Consider the following 24,464-nt stretch of genomic DNA (forward strand, 5'->3'; position numbering starts at 1 on the left):
TATACTATTTGGATCACCAAATATTAGTAAAATTTCCATTACTGGGTGATCAATTTCCACTTCTTTCAACCTTTTCGGTATTTATCTTTTTTGAGATCTGATAACATAATAAGGATATTCCCACACGTGATTCTTCTTAATTAACACAAAAACTTGATGTTATTTTCTTATAAAAATCTTTACAAACAAGGTCTGGCTTCATTTAGTAAATTTTTACGCTTTTTTGCAATTATTTCAGTTTTTATTTCATCTTTAATTTGCAAATGTTTAACTTCGTCTTCTAAATATTTAATCTTGTTTTTAAGTTTGTACTCACCAAATTTACGAATACTTGGTAAAAACTTCTTCTAAAACACAATCTTGAAATATTTCTGCTATCTTCATTTTTGATTCAACATTAGAGAATATAATCCAGATCCATTAATGTAAAACGGTTACTGTAATTTTTGTAATGGGGTCGAATCGATGCTCTTCAAATTTTCAAATTTATTTTTATATTTTTCTTTAACATGATCTCTAATAGCTTGTTTAGTATCTTTGTATACTAAAATATTACAAATATCTTTCGCTTTAAACAAAAATTCAATATTTCTGGTAACAATCGTAAAGATATGTTTTTTATTGAATGTAAGTTGACTATTTCTTAGATCTATGACTGACTTCATTTATATAGGAAAAAATTTAACTAGTGACTTGTAATCTTAAATATATTGTTGTTTTACTCTCATTTTTCAATAAATTTTCTTCAGAGTCTTGAATAGTGAAGAGGATTTTTTTAATTCTTTTAATATTTCTTCTAATTGGAATATAATCGATTTAATTTGGGTTTTTCACTAATTTTTGATCCATAAGCAACATTTGGGGTAAAATGTGTACAATATTTCCGATTTTCTGTGTAGATGTTCGGTATGGTTTTCAAAACTAGGTTTAACAAGATTACAATGTTACTTCAATTACATCGAACGGTCTAAATTTTGGCGTTCTATTTCCTAAATATATCTGATTTCGCTCAATTATTTCTTGATCAAACCCTAATAAATCTACTGTAATCGCTGAAAAAATAATTCATACTGATGATTTTATTTGAATTTTGTTAAAGAGAAAATTATTTTGCATTTCAAAATTGTTTTTTTTTATCAAAGCTTAAAAGATTTATCTGATTGTTTGAATGTTTTCAGATAATTTTTTTGAAAGAATTTTTTATTTTATCGAAATTATAATATCCTTTGTTTAAACCATAATATTTTTTTACGTTCTTTTCACTAAATCCTATACAATAAGGAGAAATTTCACTAATATTTATTACATTTATCAGAATAAAATCCACTTAAACCAATAAAATAATTTGATTCTTCATCTAAATGAATAGGATGTTCTAAGTTTAAAACTAACTTAGAGCTTTCTAAAGTCAATTTAAACAGTTTAATTTTCGCTATTTAAATGGAGAAATTTTTAAAGCAAAATGATCAGATAAAACTATAAACCTTTGAAGAAAGAAACGATTCCAGTCGTTTCTTCAGTCCTGGATCTAAACCCTTGCTGATCAGCTTGCAGATTGTTAGTGATGTCTCGTCCGGTATCGATCTGCAGCAGGTATCAGATGTTGACCGTTAAAAAGATTGGTGTTTTGATGTGGCCTAATGGATTTTCGGAGACAAAAAATAGAAAAAAGGGTGTAAAGGGTAAAAGTAACGTATACAATTTTACACAATATTATACTCAATAACAGATCACAATAAAAGGCATTGACTTGGTATACAGCTTCACATAGCATCTGGTATGCGCTCATAAATGTCTTGATCTTATTATTGGAGTATCTGTCTCTATCTGAATGGTTACTTCATGTCTGATCCTAGCGTTAATTAGTCTGAACCTCGCGGCAATACAGTGAGTGATTTCGTGGAAGTGGACTAATATACAGGCTTGAAGACAGTATGTAGCCATCCAGCAATAAATAAGTACGATACGTTAAATAATTATATCGTGATCTTTTGCTAACTTCAAAATTTGGAATAGGGCCATTCCTCCAGATATTATAGGAGTTACTATTATAACACAAATGAGTGCAGTGAACTTTACTGTCATCCAACATTTTGATGGTGTTAGTTGCAACCTGTAGTCAACTCTTTCCAGAGTTACGCCTATATCGAGGAACATTGTATACCTCCTGGCACAGCTGTAGAAACTAACTACTTCCGTCAACATTTTAGTCATAATAGGTACCAAGTAAACATTGAGATTGGTATTGGGATTTGAAAATATTACGAAACCTTTGATTAAAATTACGTAAATAACAAACCTCAGTAGCCCTGTTTGTAGTATAGTCTTAGTCAAGCCCCAACAGAACACTGCTGGAGAAAACGTCAGCCTCTTGCCTGTGGCTGATTCCGGCGAGTATTTCAGCGGGAACCCCATACATACTTGTTACATATACAGAGATATTTTTGAGAGAACACACATGCTGATATATTTACGTCGAAATGTAGCACTAGGTTAGGAATTTAGTTGTCATCCGATATTTGCATGATAATTGAAATGAAGCTCATTTTGTTATATCATAAAAAGCTTATACACCATTCCTTGACAAATTATAGTTGTTTGTAATATATAAAAACACTTAAAACTTTTATTTTTTTACCCTGTACTTAATATTTATGTACAAAGAGATGTTAAACATTCATTGGGTTTATCTCTTCAGCTAATACTACAGCTGTTAAATGTGTACGTGGTGTTGCACTTCTTTATTAATAAATATTATACAACTACTAACACATACTATTACTAAGAGAGCACATACGAGTTACTTTGTAACACACTACCTTTTCTTATATTGGAATCATGTTAAAGAAATTGGAACCCCTATCCTTGAAAGGGTCAAAGAATAGTTCTATATCATTAAGTTCTGTGAATGCTTTATTTAAAACTCACTTCACACAAAGAGTTTTGAAAAGCATCGTAAATCGAATAATATTTATCTAATCTTGTAGATTGTTTAAACACGTTACTTTATAATCAATGGTATTGTTACTGTGTGTATATAGCTTGTAGTGTGTAGTACACTTGACTCCTATATTTTTACTTAAAGTAATTTTCCTATTAAATTCAACATAGAATAATGCGAAGAAAAATTGACAAAGCAGTTTTTAAACTGTTTAACAAAAAAATAGTTTCTTAATATTTATATTATTTTAAGGCATTACGGTTACCTGGCTCTTCATACAAATAATCATTATTATAAAGTTATTTCATAGTTTTTTAATAAATGAATTATTTATCACAATTTATTATTTAGTGCTTATATTTATTTAATTATTTGCTTTATAACTTAATTCCAGATAAAATACACCAAAAATTGAAATTAAATATGATTTATAAGTTTTAAAAATAAAATATATTTTTTAATATTTGCAACAATTTAAGATGTCACTAGCCAGATATCCCACACTTATAGGAATTACAAATATATACTGTGCGTGTATGTACTGTATACATATCAATGGGTACTACAATAACATAGTCAACATTTAATATTATATGATTGAATGCTATTTTCAGATTGTTTTACATAGATATACAGTAGATATTGTCATAATGAACATAGATTTATAAATGCACTTTTATCAGCTTCTGTAATCATAATCATAATCAAAATCCAAATTGTTTATTTCTAAAAGAGGACAGAGGCGAAATTAGGAGTAGATGGCTCTTTCTTGCATTTAACATAAGAAATAACTTATTATGATTTAAAATAAAAATCGAATAAAAGGAATGTGACATCTAATCCTATCACATAAAAATGTGTTTATCACTGTCCACATTTTCTGAACTGTTGTACTATAATTTATTATAAGTAATCAGACATTTTATAATTATATTTATTAAAAAAGACGTAAAATATATGGTACTAAGGATATTTTACGTCTTTATTACAGGTTATCATGACACATTAAATTTAATTTTGTATGAAATACCTAAATTTTTTATTCTATATCACTGACAGTCTGTATTTCTACATTTTTGAACAAATCCAAATGTTGCTAATTGTATAGTTTTTGATCAGCTTCTAGTTTTTAGGAAAAGTCAAATATATGGATACTGCCATTTGAAATGATACTACCCGACTTTCCTCGTGCACAAGTACCATTTCAGGAGGCTAATAACACCACTAAATATTAAAGTAAACAAACAATTCTGCGTTCACATTGCTACGCTTAAGTTCATTATATTATTCGAGTGGTTAGAACAAAATAGTGATAATATAAACTTTAACTGGTAAGATTGATTGTAACTGATCCAGGTACCCTAGGTGTATTGGATAATACTAGCTGGGCAAAATTTTTAAAATTATATTAGTCATTGAGCGAAGTTTCGATCATCATTTTAATTACAAAAAGTTCAACTTAAATTTAGAAAATTCTATTTTGAACAAAGGGATTAATATAAAATATTTAATTTAAAACATATTTTAAATTAAAGTTTCTTATTATTGATTTTATTAAAAACAGGAATTTAGACATTTGGTATCCTTGTAATTAAAAAAGAAGTACAATTGTGTTGTAGTTTTGCGACGGTAAATATTGTTAAATTTAAGTTATAATTAGATCAGTCTAAGTGTAATAAATGTGGTATCAAATTGGACTTAACAAATAAATTGTACTTTATTTTCAACTATTCAAAATTAAAGACTTATTTTGATTCCAGTTTGGGTGTTAGCTATACTGAATAACACATAAAAAAAATTATCGAAAATTTTCTAATAATCTCTAAGCAATATATATTTCTATATAACGTACATTAAACTCTTAAAACACAAAACGACTGTACACTACGTAGTATAGTCTATATCTATTACATTATTTTCTATACAATATCAAAGTTTATATTTATGTGCAGAAGCTTGCAGTGGATAAGAACACTTATTTATCAATACGTTGTCTCACTTCTCATCAACGAGAGGATTTTTAAATATTGCATGCTATTGGCCCTTCATGGTAAATTTTAAAATTAGCCAATTTATGAATTACAAGAGCACTTTTTTTGTTTGTACAAATACCTAAATTTTTTACTATGTTATAACTGCCATAAAATAACTTTAACTAACTCAATGTTACATTTCTGTTACATTGATTACGTACGTTACAAACCAATCTCAAAACTCTCAAAATGTAAAACTTTTTAAACATTAATAATTTAATAATTACAGTTCAGAAGTATTAACACTTTTTAGATACACGTTTATATATCAAATTACATATGACCAGTACTGATAAATGTATCTAATGTAATAAATGTGATATCCGCAAAATTTGCTAACCACAAAATGGGAGTGAAACATATATACTCATGAAAATTGTAGATTTTCTAAAAATGTTCATTTACTGACACTTGTAACAGAAATAAATGTAACTACATTTACTGAATATGCAATTATTTGACCTTCATAAACAAAAAACGTTGGTGTTGTTTTTTTACGTTTGTTAAAGGCACAATACTTTTTATGGAAAGTAATCACTTGTAATTTCATGTTTGTTATTCAATTCCTATTTAAAAGACTGCCAATTATTTATTGAACATTTTAAATGTATGAATATAATGTTTCTACGTCGATGTGATTAAACTTATTTATATACTCAAATAAAATGTAATATATATTTCATAATCATAAGACATCGAAATCAACATCTTGACATTAAAAATATATTCTCAACCGTTTGTATTTTCTTACTTGTTACTTAAGGTTGCTAATGAATTACAACCTTTAGGATATATTTATTGCCATTATACTTTCAAAATACATAAATATACACTAAAAGTAATGGAAAATAAAGCATTTATAACGAAATATACAATCACTTAAATATTTTTTACCGTTGTATCGTTGCGAACAATCGCTACTACTAGGCAGAAACAGATAAGTTTCTTAAACATCATTTCCTGTAACAATTATATAATAATAGTTCGTTATATAATCGTATCTTTAATATTTTTTACTTTTTACACATTAAAACAATAAAAAAATAGTCGCTTAAGCTCATTTAAGTCCCATGGAGTTGCATGCTTCACCAAACTCGTTGTTCCTTGGGTAAAAATGAAGCTGCAACATTTCTAGGCAAGAGATACGTTCTTTTACGATATACTGTGTGTACAGACAGAAATAAAATTAATTTTTTAATTATATTTTAGTAAATAAGTTTGTATAAAAAATTTAATACAAAATTAAATACTTTATTTATATTTATTAATATATAATAGGTATGATACAATACCCACAAATACAAAATTAAATATAATTACTTGAACCATATTTTGGTTAGTAATAATTTTACTGGATTATTTAAATACAAGTAAATAAAATACAATAGCATATTATTCCTTAGTTTTTCCTTTTAGTTATTCTTGGCATTTTTGTTTCATTTGCAGTTTACAATTTACGTAATTCAATACGACATGTTTGGTTTTATACACCAATAAAGTATAACAACACTAACATATAATTTCTTTTCATTTACATGGAATAATTTCCAAAAATATGTAATATAATTCACAAGAAATGTTGTACAGTTCATATTACGAAGTGTACATGATACTTTATTATTGTGTCACAATGCTTTTACATTGAAATATTAGTTGTTGATTATTCAAGAAATGTTTATCAAATTACATAGGTACAGATGAAATAATTAATATAATATATAAATATTGTAGACAAATTTAACATAAAATTGTAATGTAAATTTCCATGTGATAAAAATGTTATATAAATCCTAACTACTAACCTTATGCGGTGTATATCTTGAACGAGTGAACCGAGACTGAATGTAGTCAGAAGTATATCGTCCTCTTACTGAATGGTATAAAATAAAGCCATGAATATCCCGTGACAGCTGTGATATCATAAGCAGAGATTTACCATTATTTAGCCTGATTGGTGTGACCAAAAATTTATGTTTCTTGTTCCGCAATTGAAAAAGTCAGATGCTTAAATTAATAACGCTCGAAATCAGTATAGTTGTACCGTAAAATTAGTTGATTAAATTTCATACAATGTAAATTTCGCAACCTAATCAGCCAGTATTATATAATATTATTTTACATCCAATGTTCCGGAACTAAATTATTGGGCGGAGTAACTACCTAATTGGCACGCGTATGAATTTTTTTCTTCTAACCCTTTGTAGCAGCCCAACTACGTAACCGATTAGACCTCGCGCGCTTTGTCCGTAAGTAAAATTTATCTTTTCGTATTATTAAATTAGCCCTTTGATGCCAAACGTATAAAATGAATGTAACGTAAAGTAAAGATATGATTAGTAAAAGTAACTTACCCTTGAAGATCTTTTATTTGCTTGATGGAGATAGATAAAAGGTTGTGGCGTCGTCCTTATGGCGACGAGCACGTTGTTATAAATAGTAATTTGTATCATTAAATGGCTAATACCGTCGCGAATTTGTTTTCAGGCGAGTTTACGTAGCTGATGTATCTCACGTGTTGTTTGAATAGATGGCTACCACTTCCCAATCTACTCCTCTTCTAGAAATAACCGTTCTTAGACTACAGCTTCAATGTCTCGTGCCAAGACGCCGACACCCGGGTTTGTGAGTCTACCTATTGCGAAGGGAAGTGAAATATTATTGTTTTGTAAAATAAAACGTCGTACGCATAATTCAATAGAACATTGGATATTTTAGGCCCACCTAGAAGATATACTTTTTAGTTATTATATTCTAATTGGCAGCAACGTGGCATGGTATAACTTTTCCTTTACCATCTAAAAGTGGTGCTTTTAAGTTTTCGTAATTAAAACTGAACTTATAAGTAAACTTTGTATTTCTAGTATTTATTACTACGACCTCAGAAGTCACCACCCCCATGTGTTATCGTCATACGGTACACATAATTTTATTGCGCAAATCTGCTATTGATGTACCTACTCTGCCATTCAACTGGGTGAAACTGAGTGAAAACGCCACCAATGCCTGCCATTAAAATAGAATATTTGTCTAAAGATGAGTTGGTATTTGAACTGATATCTAGAGGTATTAAATTAAATAGTGACAGTACAGTAAATGAACTCAGAAAGTCCTTAAGACAGTGTTTAAGAAACAATATTTTACCTACTCCTAGTAGCCTATTAAAAATAGACCACAATCAGGAAGTAAAACTTCTTAGTGAAAAAGTGATATTATTAGAACATGGGTGCAGTGAATTGAACAGTGCTAGTTCACCTTTAGAAATCACCAAATTCCAAGAAAAGTGTAAACATTTAATAAACCGTTTATTTTTAGACAACCAGCTAGAACTAAGTCCTGTACATAGTGAAACTTTATCAGCTTTAAAGTGTAGGCTAGTAAATGTTGAACAACAGTTAGCTAAAAACTTGCTACCTACAGTGAACCTAGAACAGCTTAAAGTGTTAGAAGCCAATTTAAATGAATCATTAGAACAAGATGAGGCTATGGAACAGGCAGTGAAAGAACAAATAGGCCCTATTTCTGTACAACCACCAACAATATCACAGCCTACTGCCAGTTACCCCCACTTTGCCTATAATGCCTATTTATAATGCAAACAATGATTGTATTAGTCAACCTATGTCTGGTTTAAATATTTTTAATAAGTTAAACAACCCTGTAGAATGTTATTTACAAAATTTTACAGTAACAAATGGCTTAGTAGTACCTGAGCTAATAAACTTTTTGAAAACTTTGTTTAAAACTAAAATGTGAAACTAGCCTATCAGAAAATGAAAATTTTAGCATTGTTACCATGTTATGCAAAAGGTCCACTTTTAGCCAAAATAATAACAGTGTAAGTCTGTCATGCCAAATGTCAACTATCTACACAGGGGAATTAATTAGTGCTTTTAATCCCTGTAGGCCTAATTGAAAGACTTAGATTAGATTTAGTTTATAGGCCACAAAGGTTTGATGAGCCACTGTATGAATACATCTATGACATCAAAGAGCTCAGTCAAGTTTTTATTGTGTAACATAAGTGAACAGGACTTGGTAAACTTGTATAAAAAGAGGTATATTAAGCCTACAGATAGAAATAAGTTAATTTTTGAAAACAATCCCATTTGTTTTACAGATTTGGAAAATGTGTGTATAACTAGTAACAATATAACCTTTAATGATAACTTAAGGGACAATTTAAGTAAGACATATGTTAACAACATGTATCCACCACATGTTGAACTTAGAAGAAAGTAGGCCTACTGTTTAAAAACCCAAAGTTTGTGTTTCAATTGTAATAGGCCTGGTCCACTTAGCAAAAAAATTGTTTTAGGAATCCAAAAAACTAGTTGATAGGGGAGTGGTATTACACACAACACCTAAAAATATCCCTCCCCGGTTTCATAAGTCTAAGAATAATAATTTTATAAATAGTAAGGCAGTAAGAAAAGAAAAACACTATTTTTATGAGAGTCTATGGTAAGGTAATTAAAAATTGGAGTAAATTAAACTATAGAAAACCTAATTTAAGACTAAATGTTAGACAGTGTAACAATATGCCTTTAATTGAAGCTATAGTGGGTAAAAATGTAAAAAAACAAACTGCTTATTAGATACTGGTGCTACAAGAGATATAATTAGTAAAGAATTTTTATGATAGCCTATTGTTGAATAAAAATGTTTCTAAATTAATGAAGTCAGATGATAGAATGTTTGCTGCAAATAACACTGAAATAAAATGTTTTGGTTACTGTTATGCTAAGATAAAAATTTCTAAATTTTGTTGGAAAGTAAAATTTATTGTATTGGATAATTTAAAATGGGACATTGTATTGGGAAACCCATTTTATAACTAATAGCAAAATTAATTTTAGATCTTGATGGAGATTCATGTTATTTTAAAATTCAATTGTAATGAGAAAATAACTATTGTCAGACAACAGCCTTTTGAACATGAAGTAAACAGTGTTGATGTAAAAATAGGGTGCCACTAGAGCTGAGGCTGAGATACAAAACCTTATAGGGGATTTTCCAAATGTTTTTAATCCAAAATTAGGAGAGGCTCTAGATTTGGAAGTGAGATTAGTTCTAAATTGACCCACACCTGTAAATATTAGGCCTTATTTTATGAGCCCTCCTACTGTAAATAAGATGAAAACAATAATACAGGATTGGTTGGACCAAGGAAAATAATTGAACCCAGTACTTCAGCCTACTCCAGCCCAGCCTTTTTAACCAAAAAGGACAGACTTGTAGTCAATTATACCGAATTAAATAAAAAAGTTACAGAAAATTGATTTTTCCCATTGGTGATTTAAATAATTATTATCAACATCTTAGTGGAGCCAAATATTTTTCAATAATAGATTTAAGAAAAAGTTTTTTGCAATGTCCATTATCACCTGATAGTCAAGATCTTACCTCATTTAGCACTATATTTGGTAAATATAAATTTAAACGAGTACCCTTTGGTTTACATGTTGGTAGTGCTGTATTGTCCGCCTATCTGGATAAAGTCCTAGACAATATAAAATTTAAATATGTGATAAATTTTTGTGATGATATCTTAGTGTACAGTAAAGACCTTGATTCGCATTTAGTACATGTCAGAGAGATTGTAAATAGACTAAGCAAAACATGGCTTAACGGCAAACCTAGAGAAAGCAAAGTTTTGTTTTGAGGAAATATCCTTTTTGGGGAACTTAATAAAATATAATACAGTAACTATAGATCCCGAGCGAACAAGGAGTATAAGAGAATTTATGCCGCCTAAGAACGCCAAACAAATTTCACAGTTTTTAGGTATGACCAATTTCTTTTCAAAATTTATAAATAATTATTGCCGAATTATGTAATCCTTTAAATCGTTTAAGAAGGAAAAACGCTAAATTTGTTTGGACAAAAGGGAATGTCAAGATTCGTTTGTAAAGTTAAAAGAAAGCTATAATGAATCCTCCTGTACTCCAGTTAGCCGATTTTTCAAAGCAATATATAGTAATGACAGATGCTAGTGGAATAGCCGCAGGTGGTTGTTTGTTACAGGAAAACGACCAAAATGAATTAATTGCCAATAGCCTATTACTCTAGGAAATTTACTGATGCCGAATTTAAAATATACTGTTTATGAAAAAGAAGCTTTGAGTGCACTAATTTGCATAGAAAAATGGCACGAATTTTTAGAAGTAAGAACCTTTAAATTAATAACTGATAACCAAGCTTTATCCTATGTCCTTAATCACAAAAGGAAGGTAGGGAGACTTGCCGGTGGATCGAGAGGATTTTGAATTTGCCATTTGAGGTGGAATTTAAAAGTTCCACCGATAATGCGCTGGCAGATGCCCTATCACGTATGTTTTGAGGGCGAGTCGACGGGAACAGCTGATCCGAGCCCCAGTGACTGCCGGAACGGTCCAGACCAGGATAAAAATAGATTATCGATTTCCTTCTGCCATTCAAACTCCTCCCGAAGCAAAAATGTTAAACCAACATCTAATGTAAAGCCTAAAAGGCAGATAAATATAATAAGTGCAATAACAAGGATAATTTGTGGTTGTTAATTAATGATTTGCCATTAGCGTTTAAAGATTTAGAAAAATATCAACTTCAAGATAAAGATACTCAGCAAATCATTCAATCTGTGAAAAGCAATAGTAACAATTTATGTTATTTTATAAAAAAACAATTTACTGATGTACAAAAGGAATGTAAAAAGTAAGAGTAAGATTATTTTTGCCTGTACAGTTAGTTGATTTAGTATATGAATTCTTCCACAGTTCTTTAATAGGAGGTCATTTAGCATTGCTAGAACGCAAAGAAAAATTAATCAGTATTTTTATAGACCTGATTTAGACGAAATTATAAAGGCAAAAGTGAAAGCATGTAATGTTTGTAAAATGAGTAGTGTGCCAAAGAAAATATGAAGGCGAATTAGTATCTGTGCCATTTAAGAACAATATGGATTGTTTATTCATAGATCTTTTAGGTCCCCTTAGTGAGAACTAGAAACAGCAATGTATATTTACTTATAGTTGTAGATGCCGCCAGTAAATTTCTATGGCTAATCCCTTTGAGGGAATGTAAGAGTGCTGAAATATGTAATAAATTAGACCGCATAATTTTTAACAACTTTTCTGTACCTAAAATAATAGTGTCAGACAATGCCGCATATTTTACATCACTGTATTTTAAGAAGTTCTTATTTAAGAATTTTATTGAACACCGTAGACTAGCGCCTTACAGGGCTAATGGAAATCAATCAGAAAGGCATATTAGAAACATATCTACATTATTACGTAGTTTCTATCACAACTGTCCATAGTAATTGGGATAATGACCTAGGCTATATACAATTAAGTTTAAACACCGCCCATAATGAAAGCACAGTTTTGCTGCCTTTGATTTAATTGTTTAATCATTCCTGTAATAATGCTTTATCTAATTTATGGAAGCTAAATGATCTAATTGGTGAGAATTTGTCCAAGGAAACTGTTGTAAACAATTTAAAGAGAGCTGTGGTGAATGTAAAAAAGGAGTATAGCACATAACAGTAATAGACAAAAGTACTCAGAGCAAAATGTAAAACATCCCTTTAAGTTGCATTCCTTAGTATGGATTAGAACCCACTATTTAAGCAATAAGGGTAGAAAAGTTTTGTGCAAAATTAGCACCAAAATATATAGGAATTTATAGAATTTTATATTTTTTAAGCCCTGTAACTTGTATTGTACAACACACTGAAAATGTTTTGAATGTAAAAAAAGTTCATATTGTAGATCTAAAAACCAAATTAAAGACCTGTTCTGTATAAAAAAAACAAAACTTTGTAGCATCCCTAGCTTAAGGAACCACTTGCTGCCAAATTTAAAAGATAAGATAAAATCCAGGAAGTTAACTGTTTGGTGAATTCTTAACGAATGTATCAAGGGAAATAAAATATAGAAAAAAGAATTTGTAAATAGACTTAGTATAAAGAAATGAGACAAAGTTGATCCTGACTGTTTGTAATGAGGGAATCAATATAAAAAATTGTCTGTGTTTTGTATGTATGCCGAAATGTTTGAATTTTGAATTTTGTAGATATATTTGAAGTGTTAAAATTCATGTAGATGTAAGATGTATAGAATGTTGTATTGTAAATATATATAATTAAGAGTGATGAGTATTAATAAGGAAAGTGAGACTTAGCTTCTCGTGAGGGGACGTTTCATTCCAAAGTATTCGATCCATATTGGTAACTTGTCCGCAAGTCTCAGGGTATTTAATGGCAAAACACTATACACAAAACACTGGTATGAATGCAAAAAAGAAGTATGAATGTGGCGCCTATATAACAAAACACTACACTACATTTGTTCACGATTTAAATTCGCCTTAAATGCTCTTATTCTTGCAACGACCCGCAAATTCCTAAAACGCTGCAACGTGCACTGCATGTAAATAGTTTGCCTAAATTGATTTTCTATTTTTGGTCCCTAAGCGAGCAGTCATAGAACTGCATTGGCATGCGATCTAGCGGATTTCATAGGAAAACTTTTGAAACCCCGCGCTAATCGTATTGTTATGGTTGAATTGAATTTTTGTAATGAATAAAAGGTTGAATTAAGTTTGTTATTTAGAATATGTTTAAAGTGAAGCGACTAATTAGGTTGCGAAATCAAAACAGGAGGATATTCTGTACCGTAAATTAGTTGATTAAAATTTCATACAATGTAAATTTCGCAACCTAATCAGCCAGTATTATATAATATTATTTTACATCCAATGTTCCGGAACTAAAAATTATTGGGCGGAGTAACTACCTAATTGGCAACGCGTATGAATTTTTTTCTTCTAACCCTTTGTAGCAGCCCAACTACGTAACCGATTAGACCTCGCGCGCTTTTGTCCGTAAGTAAAATTTATCTTTTCGTATTATTAAATTAGCCCTTTGATGCCAAACGTATAAAATGAATGTAACGTAAAGTAAAGATATGATTAGTAAAGTAACTTACCCTTGAAGATCTTTTATTTGCTTGATGGAGATAGATAAAAGGTTGTGGCGTCGTCCTTATGGCGACGAGCACGTTGTTTATAAATAGTAATTTTGTATCATTAAATGGCTAATACCGTCGCGAATTTGTTTTAGGCGAGTTTACGTAGCTGATGTATCTCACGTGTTGTTTGAATAGATGGCTACCACTTCCCAATCTACTCCTCTTCTAGAAATAACCGTTCTTAGACTACAGCTTCAATGTCTCGTGCCAAGACGCCGACACCCGGGTTGTGAGTCTACCTATTGCGAAGGGAAGTGAAATATTATTGTTTTGTAAAATAAAACGTCGTAACGCATAATTCAATAGAACATTGGATATTTTAGGCCCACCTAGAAGATATACTTTTTAGTTATTATATTCTAATTGGCAGCAACGTGGCATGGTATAACTTTTCCTTTACCATCTAAAAGTGGTGCTTTTAAGTTTTTCGTAATTAAACTGAACTTATAAGTAAACTTTGTATTTCTAGTATTTATTACTACGACCTCAGAAGTCACCACCCCCATGTGTTATCGTCATACGGTACATAGTTAAAAAAGAGTTTGATGGTTTTAGTGCTGATTCTATCATTTAAATCTTATCAGACCATTATGAAAGGATTGAAATATAATCGGACGATATTTTTAATGTTTTACAACAAAATTAAAAAATAATGAATATAAAAGAGGAAAATAGAATTAAATTAAAATATATTTTCTCAGCAAATACTCACAGCTTGTTTCTGGAGTATATATATATAACATGACTCTATATATATATATATATAGCAAGTACTTTTCGTGATACAATGTTTATCAAAAGTAAATTAGGCTATTGCCACTTAAAAAAAATCATAATTACTATATATATATATATATATATATATATATATATATATATAAGTTTGCATTAATGTAAAGTTAATTAAACAATGTTAAAATAAATGTACTTTTGGATTCTAATTGGTGCCATTTTAATGGTTTCTAAATTGTATATCTCTATAACTGGTAATATCCTAAATCACAAGTGCAATAATAATCATTTATTTTAAATCTAACGATAAAAATAGAACATTAAATTTGTTCAAACCAGTCAAAAAGTAAAAAAAAATTCCAACAACTTTATTTTTAAGCATTCAAGCTTTCTTGTCAAAGGTATTCGTAGGTCCAAGTGCACATTTTTTTACTATTTCCACTTTTAATTTGTTTCAACTATATATTGCTAGATACATCGATTTTCTTTAAAAAAGGTGTTTTGATCACTATTCCTTATGGTAAAAATAATTATTTCAATTTTTTGTAAGGTCGTAAGTCCGCTATCTCTATGGAAACAGCTGTTTGGTTGATTGACTCACGCCCTTTAAAAATATTTAAAATGTCACCTGTTATTGCGTCATTCTGACAGAAGTAATCTCAAACTTGCCAGTTATAACCCTAAACCCTAAATTCATTAATTGAATGTTGTAAAAGTTTCTTAAACTTAATATCGCTAAATATTATGAGTGAAAGTATTGTTCTTGGTAGTCCTAGAAAAAGGAAAGGACAGAATCCACATCTATATAAAGGAAATCTTGTAAAAGCTGCTCAAACAAAAAGGCAGTTCTATATAAATCACAAGGGACAAGCAGTTGCAGCAAAGAAACCCGAATTCCACTGCAGGTTCGGCCGACAATCACAATAGTTTATTACCTAATGTTAACTTACTCAATGTTAACATTAAAGTATGTATTACCAAAAATAGAGCTTTCAAGTTAAGAATTTCATGATGAATTCACTAGGCCAAATAGCGTTAGATTTGTGGGTAGCCTAGCTTATAAAATAATATTTTTACAAAAACCTCTGTTCTTTTTATATGGCTCTAATAAATTTGATGTTGAAAGGAATGCTTAGCAAAAATTGGGAAACGAAACTGCCTGGATTTTTTTCAACAAAGTCTACAATATTCAATTTAAAAACGAGCATGATTTGCATCTACAAGGACTGATTGATGTTGTAGACGTTCAGCAAAGGCATCCTAAACCAAATGTTGAAAATAAAGAACAGAAAAGTGACTCATTTTCATATCATATTATTGTTGGTAACAGTTATGTTTGCAACATTTTTATGTGTGTTTTCCATCACCGAGAAACGTGTAAGGCGTACCAGAAATATAAAACTTCTCGGTCAAACCCCTAAAGATAAAAGAGGCAGGAAAGTCAGTCATGCTTTGCCTTTTGAAGTCCATAGATGTGTGGATGACCATATAAATTCATTCCCACTGCAAGAGACTCATTATAAGTACAAAAAGATTATTTATCACCAGATTTAAATATTAAATAAATGTGGACGTTGTACCTAGAAAAGCACTCTGATGTTAGGCCTAAAGTAAGCCAAACTTTCTTTTGGCAATACTATAAAGAAAACTTCAACTATCCATTTGGCCGCCCCCAAGTGGACGTGTGCAGCACGTGTGAGCAGCTTCATATGAAAACTAAGTCCCCTAGTTTAAACAATGTTGCGAAAAGGGCAGCAGTAGCAGAACTTCTCGTTCATAAAAACATAAGCAACACGTTTTAAACTTCGTTGCAGCACGAACAATCGGAAGTAGATTAGAATGAAAACATGTTCTTGCGTTGGCTTTCGATTACACAATATCTATTCCTAAACTGCCCTTTCAGGAATTATAGTACAAGAGGCAGTTGTCAGTTAATTGCTTTGGAGTAAACAATAAAAAATAACGATACAACATTATTCATACATCATGAACTAGTAGCATGGAAAGGCCCAAATGAAGTTTGTTCTTTTCTTAACGATACCTAAAATCAGTGCCTAGCCATTACACTGAGCTTCACCTGTACAGTGACAACTGTGCAGACCAAAACAAAAATCAAACTATATCAAGGTTTTGTCTATACCTTACAGACTCAGGTCGTTTTCAGAAAGTTACTTAGTATTTCCCTGTGCGTGGTCACAGTTTCATTCCCTGTGACAGGAATTTTGGGATAATTTCTAAAGCATTAAAAAAACATTACCACATGTTTACTGTTCATAAAATAATTGGAAATATTCTGCAATGCTCATCACGCTTTAACAAGTTTACTGTCCATGAAATGATGTCGTCTGATAAAATTTTATATATCAAGAAATGGAAAAACGTAGGTATTTTACAAAAAAAACTTGCATCTCACAAGAATCAAAAGGTAAAAACCCCAAACTAAAGACAAAATGTATTTTCAGATTAATACTCTCTTCATGTTTCAATTAACTTTAACATTAAAAGTTATGTTAAGGCATACCTTACAATAAATGACATTGCCCATCATACATTGTTTTTTGTCCAAGACAACAGCAGAAGTTCTTTGCCCATCTTTGGATCAGGCTTATCAAGATCAAGTCTCATTAAAATCTTTCAAAGTACAAGACTTAAAAAAATAAAAATATTAAATTCCAGAGGACCATAGAATTCTTCTACGATATTTTCAGCTGGCCTACTGTTGATGCATCCGCCGACAATAGCAGCGATTTTGAGCAAATGATAACTTGTAAATATTATTAAATTTGACCTAGGCCTACTATTTTTGTGTGTTAAAACTACTTTACATACATTTGTATTTTTTCATTCTCTGTACTTATTTGTTTAATAAAATACTAGTTTTTGTGAAATAGTATTTTTTGTTACCTCAAAATGAGATTTTTTTTGAAAAGAGCGATATTTTTACAATTTTGAAGGAAATATAATTATGAATACTCTCTATAATTGATATTTTCCATCTGTTAAACATTTCAATCTAAAAAATCAATTTCAATTGTTCCCAAAACAGGTGTTTCATAATAAAACCAGGAAGTGTTATGAACCTTCACTTTGAATTTGGCTTTTATTGGCTATAACAGACACTTTTATACCCATAAATTAGTAATTATTTATAAGATGGCTATGGACAACAGTGACAGTGAAGGGTGTATGCATTTTGCATGTGAAGCTGCTTGGGGAAACAGAACTGAAGCCAAAACGACTTACATGGAATAGTTTAGTTTAGTGACTGACTTATCCCTGATCGCAAAACCTATTCGAAAATGACTATCGCCGTTTATGATTTGTCTTATTACACAATTTAAATCGGTTTTGATCCTTTATAGAAACCTTAATTTCTGAAAGATCAAAGGAAGGGTATGGGGAAAAAAGGGTTATGTCAATTTTTAAAGTTTTTTAATGTGCTATACTTCTATAATGATGAAAAGAACGTGGTTTTTAATATTCTGCTTAATAGGAAATAATGGGGATAGTCAATGTGATACAGGCATTTGAAAATACAGGGCAAGAGGAAAAAGGGGGACTGTCATAGTGATAAGAAGAAAAAGGGGGAATGTCAAATATCCAGCATAGCAACAGCTGGTACCACTGTTCAATATTGTGAGTCAGCTGTATTGAGGTTATGTTATTGGGCTGTTTGGGAATTGTTTGACATATTGGTGAGTTATTAGTGATATTGATGGAAGAAAGTCCATCAGTAAATAGTGATGAGGAAGGTAATGTTAGTGGACCTACATCGGTGAAGAAAAGAAAAATCCATGGGAGGCTGAGTGACGTTAGAAAGAAACTTTTATAATCCACACATGCGGTAGGACCACCGTGCAGGTGTGATAGGTTAAATTATTTGAAAACATCAATAAAACAGAGCAAAAGTCTCTTATCAAAGATTTAAACAAACTAACTTTTAATGAACAGAATAGTTATTTGGCTGGTTTAATTATAGTTACGCCTGTTGCTCAACATAGGCCTAGACAAGGAGAAGACAACGCGAGACTTCATTCGTGCTCATATTCATATAGAGTTAGAATAAAAAGGCAAAACGGTGTTGAAGAACTCCCTGTATGTTTTAAATCATTTTACTCTTTGCAAGGAATAACCAAAAAAGGTTGAGGTAATTCAAATGTACGTTAAGAAGGGAACACAACCAACCGATGGGTGAGGCAAGAATACTAACAGAAAGCATTCTGTTACTAACCAAACTGTCGATGCTGTATATGGACACATAGATTCGTTCAAAGGGGAAAAAGCACACTATTGCCTCAAAGATTCTAAAAAAAACTTATTAACCCCCAAATTTAAATATTGCAAAAATGTTTAGTATGTACAAGGAGAATTATCCTCAGAATTTAGTTTCGTACGACAAGTACCGAGAGAATATTAAGGAAAAATTCATTATTTCGTTTGGATACCCCAGGCAAGACACCTGCAGTTCATGTGACCTGTACTCAGCAGAAGTACGTGCTATTCATAGTGGGGTAAAAACTGATCTGATGATAGTCCTGTAAAGTTTGAGTGGGAGAAAAAGTTAAAGAAATGGCACACAGATAACAAACAATGAAAGCTAACATGTTTTATGTAAGGAAACGGGAACCAAGAGTAAAAAGTCGAACATCCAAAGAGCATTGATCCATCGCAATGGATTTTCAAAATAACTTACCTGTGCCTAACATAACAACCAATGACGTTTATTATAAGCGTCAGTTGACTGTGTGCATGTTCAATATTCATGTCCTCTCCACCAGTGACTCGTTTTTTTATGGGTATGTTGAAACTATTGAGTACAAAGGTGCGGATGAAGTCTCTTCTTTTTTGTTCCACTTCGTTATGTTTAAACTTGATCCAGAAGTTAAGCACCTTGACATATTTTGCGACTAGTATGGAGCACAAAATAAGAACTGGACTGTTTTCTGACTTATTCACTACTTTGTCCATCATCCTAAAAGATTAGAAAGTGTAAATTTAAACTATCCCATTCGGTGCCATTCATACCTAGAATGCGATCGGAATATGGCCTGCATCAACCAAAATAAATGGGTAGAGCTGCCAAAAGATTGGTTCGGGGAAGTCAGTTCTTATTTAAGCGACATCCGTCAATGCATAAGCGAGCTCTACCACTTTAAAGATACGCTTGTGCAAGCCGGGAGCACCAAACATGTCATACTTGAGTGTTATTAGTTGTTTGTTTCTCCTGGCTTCTCTGTATTTAGGTACCGTTTCATGCAATAATTCAATAATTGCTGTTAATATTTTAAAATATCCAGAAAAACTTGTTATAAACGCAGTAACATAGCTAGGGTGATTTCGTTAGTAAAATAAACATTTCAAAACGGAGGCCATTAGCATTTGAGTTAACAGTTTTAGTTAACTAGTTCCATATATATATATATATATATATATATATATATATATATATATATATATAATATATATATATATATATATATATAGAGAGAGAGAGAGAGAGAGAGAGAGAGAGAGAGAGAGAGAGAGAGAGAGAGAGAGAGAGAGAGAGAGAGAGAGAGAGAGAGAGAGAGAGAGAGAGAGAGAGAGAGAGAGAGAGAGAGAGAGAGAGAGAGAGAGAGAGAGAGAGAGAGAGAGAGAGAGAGAGAGAGAGAGAGAGAGAGAGAGAGAGAGAGAGAGAGAGAGAGAGAGAGAGAGAGAGAGAGAGAGAGAGAGAGAGAGAGAGAGAGAGAGAGAGAGAGAGAGAGAGAGAGAGAGAGAGAGAGAGAGAGAGAGAGAGAGAGAGAGAGAGAGAGAGAGAGAGAGAGAGAGAGAGAGAGAGAGAGAGAGAGAGAGAGAGAGAGAGGAGAGAGAGAGAGAGAGAGAGAGAGAGAGAGACCCAAATTGGAACATAGTTCAAAAGTATTAAATAATTCTAAACGAATTTTATATTTGCTCTTTATTCAGTTTATCTTGATTGATCTTGTCAGATTTTCAGGCTGCGTTGTAAATAGTTTTGAGAAATATACAACATTGCGAAAATAATGATTAACACGATAAGTTTTGTAATTTTAATTATATGTAGATTTTAATTAGAACTAGGTACAGCGACAGCGTTTGCAGATAGATTAAACGAGTTAGTTAACGAGTCTTAATCAATACAACATATGAAGATGGTCCTTTCGCATTTGTGCTAAGGTTTTATCTGAACTATTTCTCTATATAGACCCAAAATAAAAATGGTTTTCAAATAGTAAGTGATTTTAAACATCTTTTATTCTTGTATCTTTTTTCTTTATCCGTTAAAGTTTCAAGATATCGAACTTTATATTTCCAATGAAGCTCCAATATCACCCTTTTTAGAGCAACATCAAAGAATTATTTAGTACTCTCAGTCATTTACAACCATTTTTACGTAGATTTTTTATTATGGAATTCAGATAGTGACCTTATGAAGTTCTAAGTAATATTCAGTAACATTGTGGGAGTAATTTTGAACCCTTCAATTCCTGCACTGTCTTGCTGTAAACTAAACCAGGTAAAAAGACAGTAATTATATTTTGCTTGAATAAGTTCGTTAGCTAGTCGCAAACCACAAACATTTCAAGATTAAATACTCATTCGATATCGTAACGATTTTTCGGGTAGTTTATGAAGCATAAATTGACAATTTTATAAAATTTTAAAGCAAAATAATTATTACTAATTGTCAGATAACTATTAAAGTTTCAACATGGTGGCCGAAAATTAGTTCCTTAATTTTCGCAATTAAATTAGGTCAATGCTAGACAAATAAATGTATGCACTTTTAACGATTTTTGACTTGCAAGGTTTCAGGATAAAGCAGTTTCTCAATATTTGAAAACGTTACGAATAGAAACATGCCAAACTTGAGAGTTATCTTCAGTGTTGAGCAAATTAAAAGCCTCAACTAATAATGTGTATTCAGTTTAATATTTAGAGATGACAACCATATGTGAACTGTACCTTTCTTCCGACAAAAGGAACATATTACATTTTGTTGTATATTTATTCGTATATTATTCGTTTACAAAAAAACTCTTACATTTTGATATTGAGTTTCTACTCTTTGTTACTAAAAAATTGTAAATCGTCAATGATCACAAAAGCTGAATGAAGTAAATATTACAACCGGCGTCTGTATACGTGAGATGACATTGCTATGGAAGGTCTGCTGTTAAATAGAGTGAAAGATATATTACTGTCCCACTCTCACTTTGATAGCTATAATAAATCAACCGTTGGCTATAAATAAATCCCTTTTTGAAGTAAATAATAATACACATCCCCGTTTAATTATTTTTATATTTATCAGCATAATTTGCAAACTCATTTCAGCCACGTAGAACGTAGTGTTTGTTTTTAATACCTAATAGAAAAGTCGGTTGTGTGTAAATCAAGAAATATATTAAATATGTGATTGTTTCATTTAAATACATCTAATATTATAAAACGAAATATGATCTCTAAAAAGATCATAAATATGAATCATATGAGTCGAGATATATAAATGTTTGTTGAGTATGTTTGTTGTTGTGTTTAGTTACAGTGAACTAATACAAGATCTGTTTTGCTTTTTACAGTAGAACGCTCTCATAGTTTCAAAGAGTGAAGTAACAGCATTTATTATGCTTTGAATCTAGTAGATGCTCGTCTGTAATACTTGCTAACCGTGAACAATTAAAACCGTATGAGGCTACTATTACAACGAACGTTCTTTGTTTGGACTTCATTGTTCTACCGTGGGAAAAAGCCATAGGAGTTCGATGGAAATGTCATTCTTTCCCGCATGCCTTCAACAATAATCATTTAGTATTCTTCGCAATGAATTAATTTCTGAGTATACAGAATTCTATTTTAATTTTCTTATGCAGTATTGAATGTAAGGAGTTGGCAATACCTATCCTGCTTTATTATGGAAGTTTGTAAGGACTTTTTATTAAATTACTAGTTATTAATTCATACAATCATACTAGTTTGTAGTATTATGAAGAAGTGCACGTCCGAATTTGAATCAATACTTGTATATAACGTTTACGGTGACATTCCAATTCAATTGATGAATAAATGTAACATAATTTCACTCTGTTGAAGACTACAGCAAGCGTTACAGTGTTTGCTGATGAAAGTCATTTTTATGTTTTTGAATCCTCACACGTGAACTGACGTGCATAATTTTTACTGCCTTCATTTTTTGTAATAAATGAGTAATATATTTTAGTAGAAAATAACTCTACCCCGTTTTATTAGAATATTAAAATATTACTATAAAATTCCCTAAAAGATGCAATATGACTTTATGCTATTGAAAGATATTTTGCAACAATTCAAGAAAAGTTAAGCAAGGATTCTTATCAAAATGAAATTGACGATGGCGCCAGTAGAATGATCTGAATATTTTTAAAGAACGAGGGAGGTGAGGACTTTACAGTTTACTCCAGGTCTAAGTTGCTGTGTTGGCCAGAGTTATATAATGAGTAGTTTATCGTCTAGGAACGACTTTATTAAAACTCCTAATTTATAACCCAGACTACTTTCTAAGCAGTAACTCTTAATTTGCCGTAAATGTTTCTCATCTAAAAAATCACGTTTCTTTGAATTTTTTATGTGTTTTAGTACTCCTTGGCCTAGTCTGCATTTGCCCTTCAACGATATATATGTTTATCGTTAAAGGGCAAATCCAGAAACGGCATTCTTGTAGGAACGGATTCTCATGTGTGGTATATTCTCATGAAGTATATGATCTACAACGTCTACCTCTGAATACACAGATTGCCTTATATAATGCAGACTGCCTTTTATATTGTACAAGTATTTTTTCATTACTTTATACAATTATATGTTTAATATATTAGTATTTTCCATATATTTTTTAATATTTTATACATGTATACTTTCCCTTAAGCCACGTATAACTGAGTGACTTATTTTTAAGGCATACAATATTAAATTACATTTCTTACAGACTAAATATTTTGCATCAAAAACTTCTCCTGTGTTTAAAGCAGTTATAACAGTTAGTAATAGGTATTTCGCCATCCATTTATCCAGTAACTTATTTTTGTTACGGGTGCAAAAGGATATTATGGAATTGCATTCACCAAACCGTATATTTAATTGAAATATTTACGTTATAATTCTACAACTTATATAAATAGAAATTATTTTATTCTGTTTTACAATTAATTAAACTGTTTTTAAAATTACAAAGTATGTTACGGAAGATTAAGAAAGTTGTCAATGCCCAAAGAATGTTTTGTTAAAGTTTTGGAAGCTACAAAAGAAAATAAATAAAATAAAATATATTCGTGCGCGCGTGTGTGTGTGTGTGTGTGTGTGTGTGTGTGTGTGTGTGTGTGTGTGTGTGTGTGTGTGTGTGTGTGTGTGTGTGTGTGTGTGTAATTTTGTATACTAAAACAAACAAAGCTGTTCGAAAATCCTTTCAGCATTCAAACTTTTCTATCAGTTGCCAAACAATCAATAATACATCTAAACTTATTGAAAACAAAGTTAACCAAAAAGATGACAAACAAGAATTATACAAACAATGTGGAGTATACAAAATTAACAACTGTAGTAACTGTGAAAGCTATTATATTGGACAAACTAACAGAAATTTTAATAAAATGTTTAAAGATCATATACAAGCTTTAAAAACAATTAACATGTCTACAGTACAAACACATTTCGCTTAACATTTATTAGAAACTGGACATAATTACAACAAACATTTTGGACATCGAAAAG

The sequence above is a fragment of the Homalodisca vitripennis genome, chromosome X, assembly GCF_021130785.1.
Source record: "Homalodisca vitripennis isolate AUS2020 chromosome X, UT_GWSS_2.1, whole genome shotgun sequence".
Classification (NCBI taxonomy): Eukaryota; Metazoa; Arthropoda; class Insecta; order Hemiptera; family Cicadellidae; genus Homalodisca; species Homalodisca vitripennis.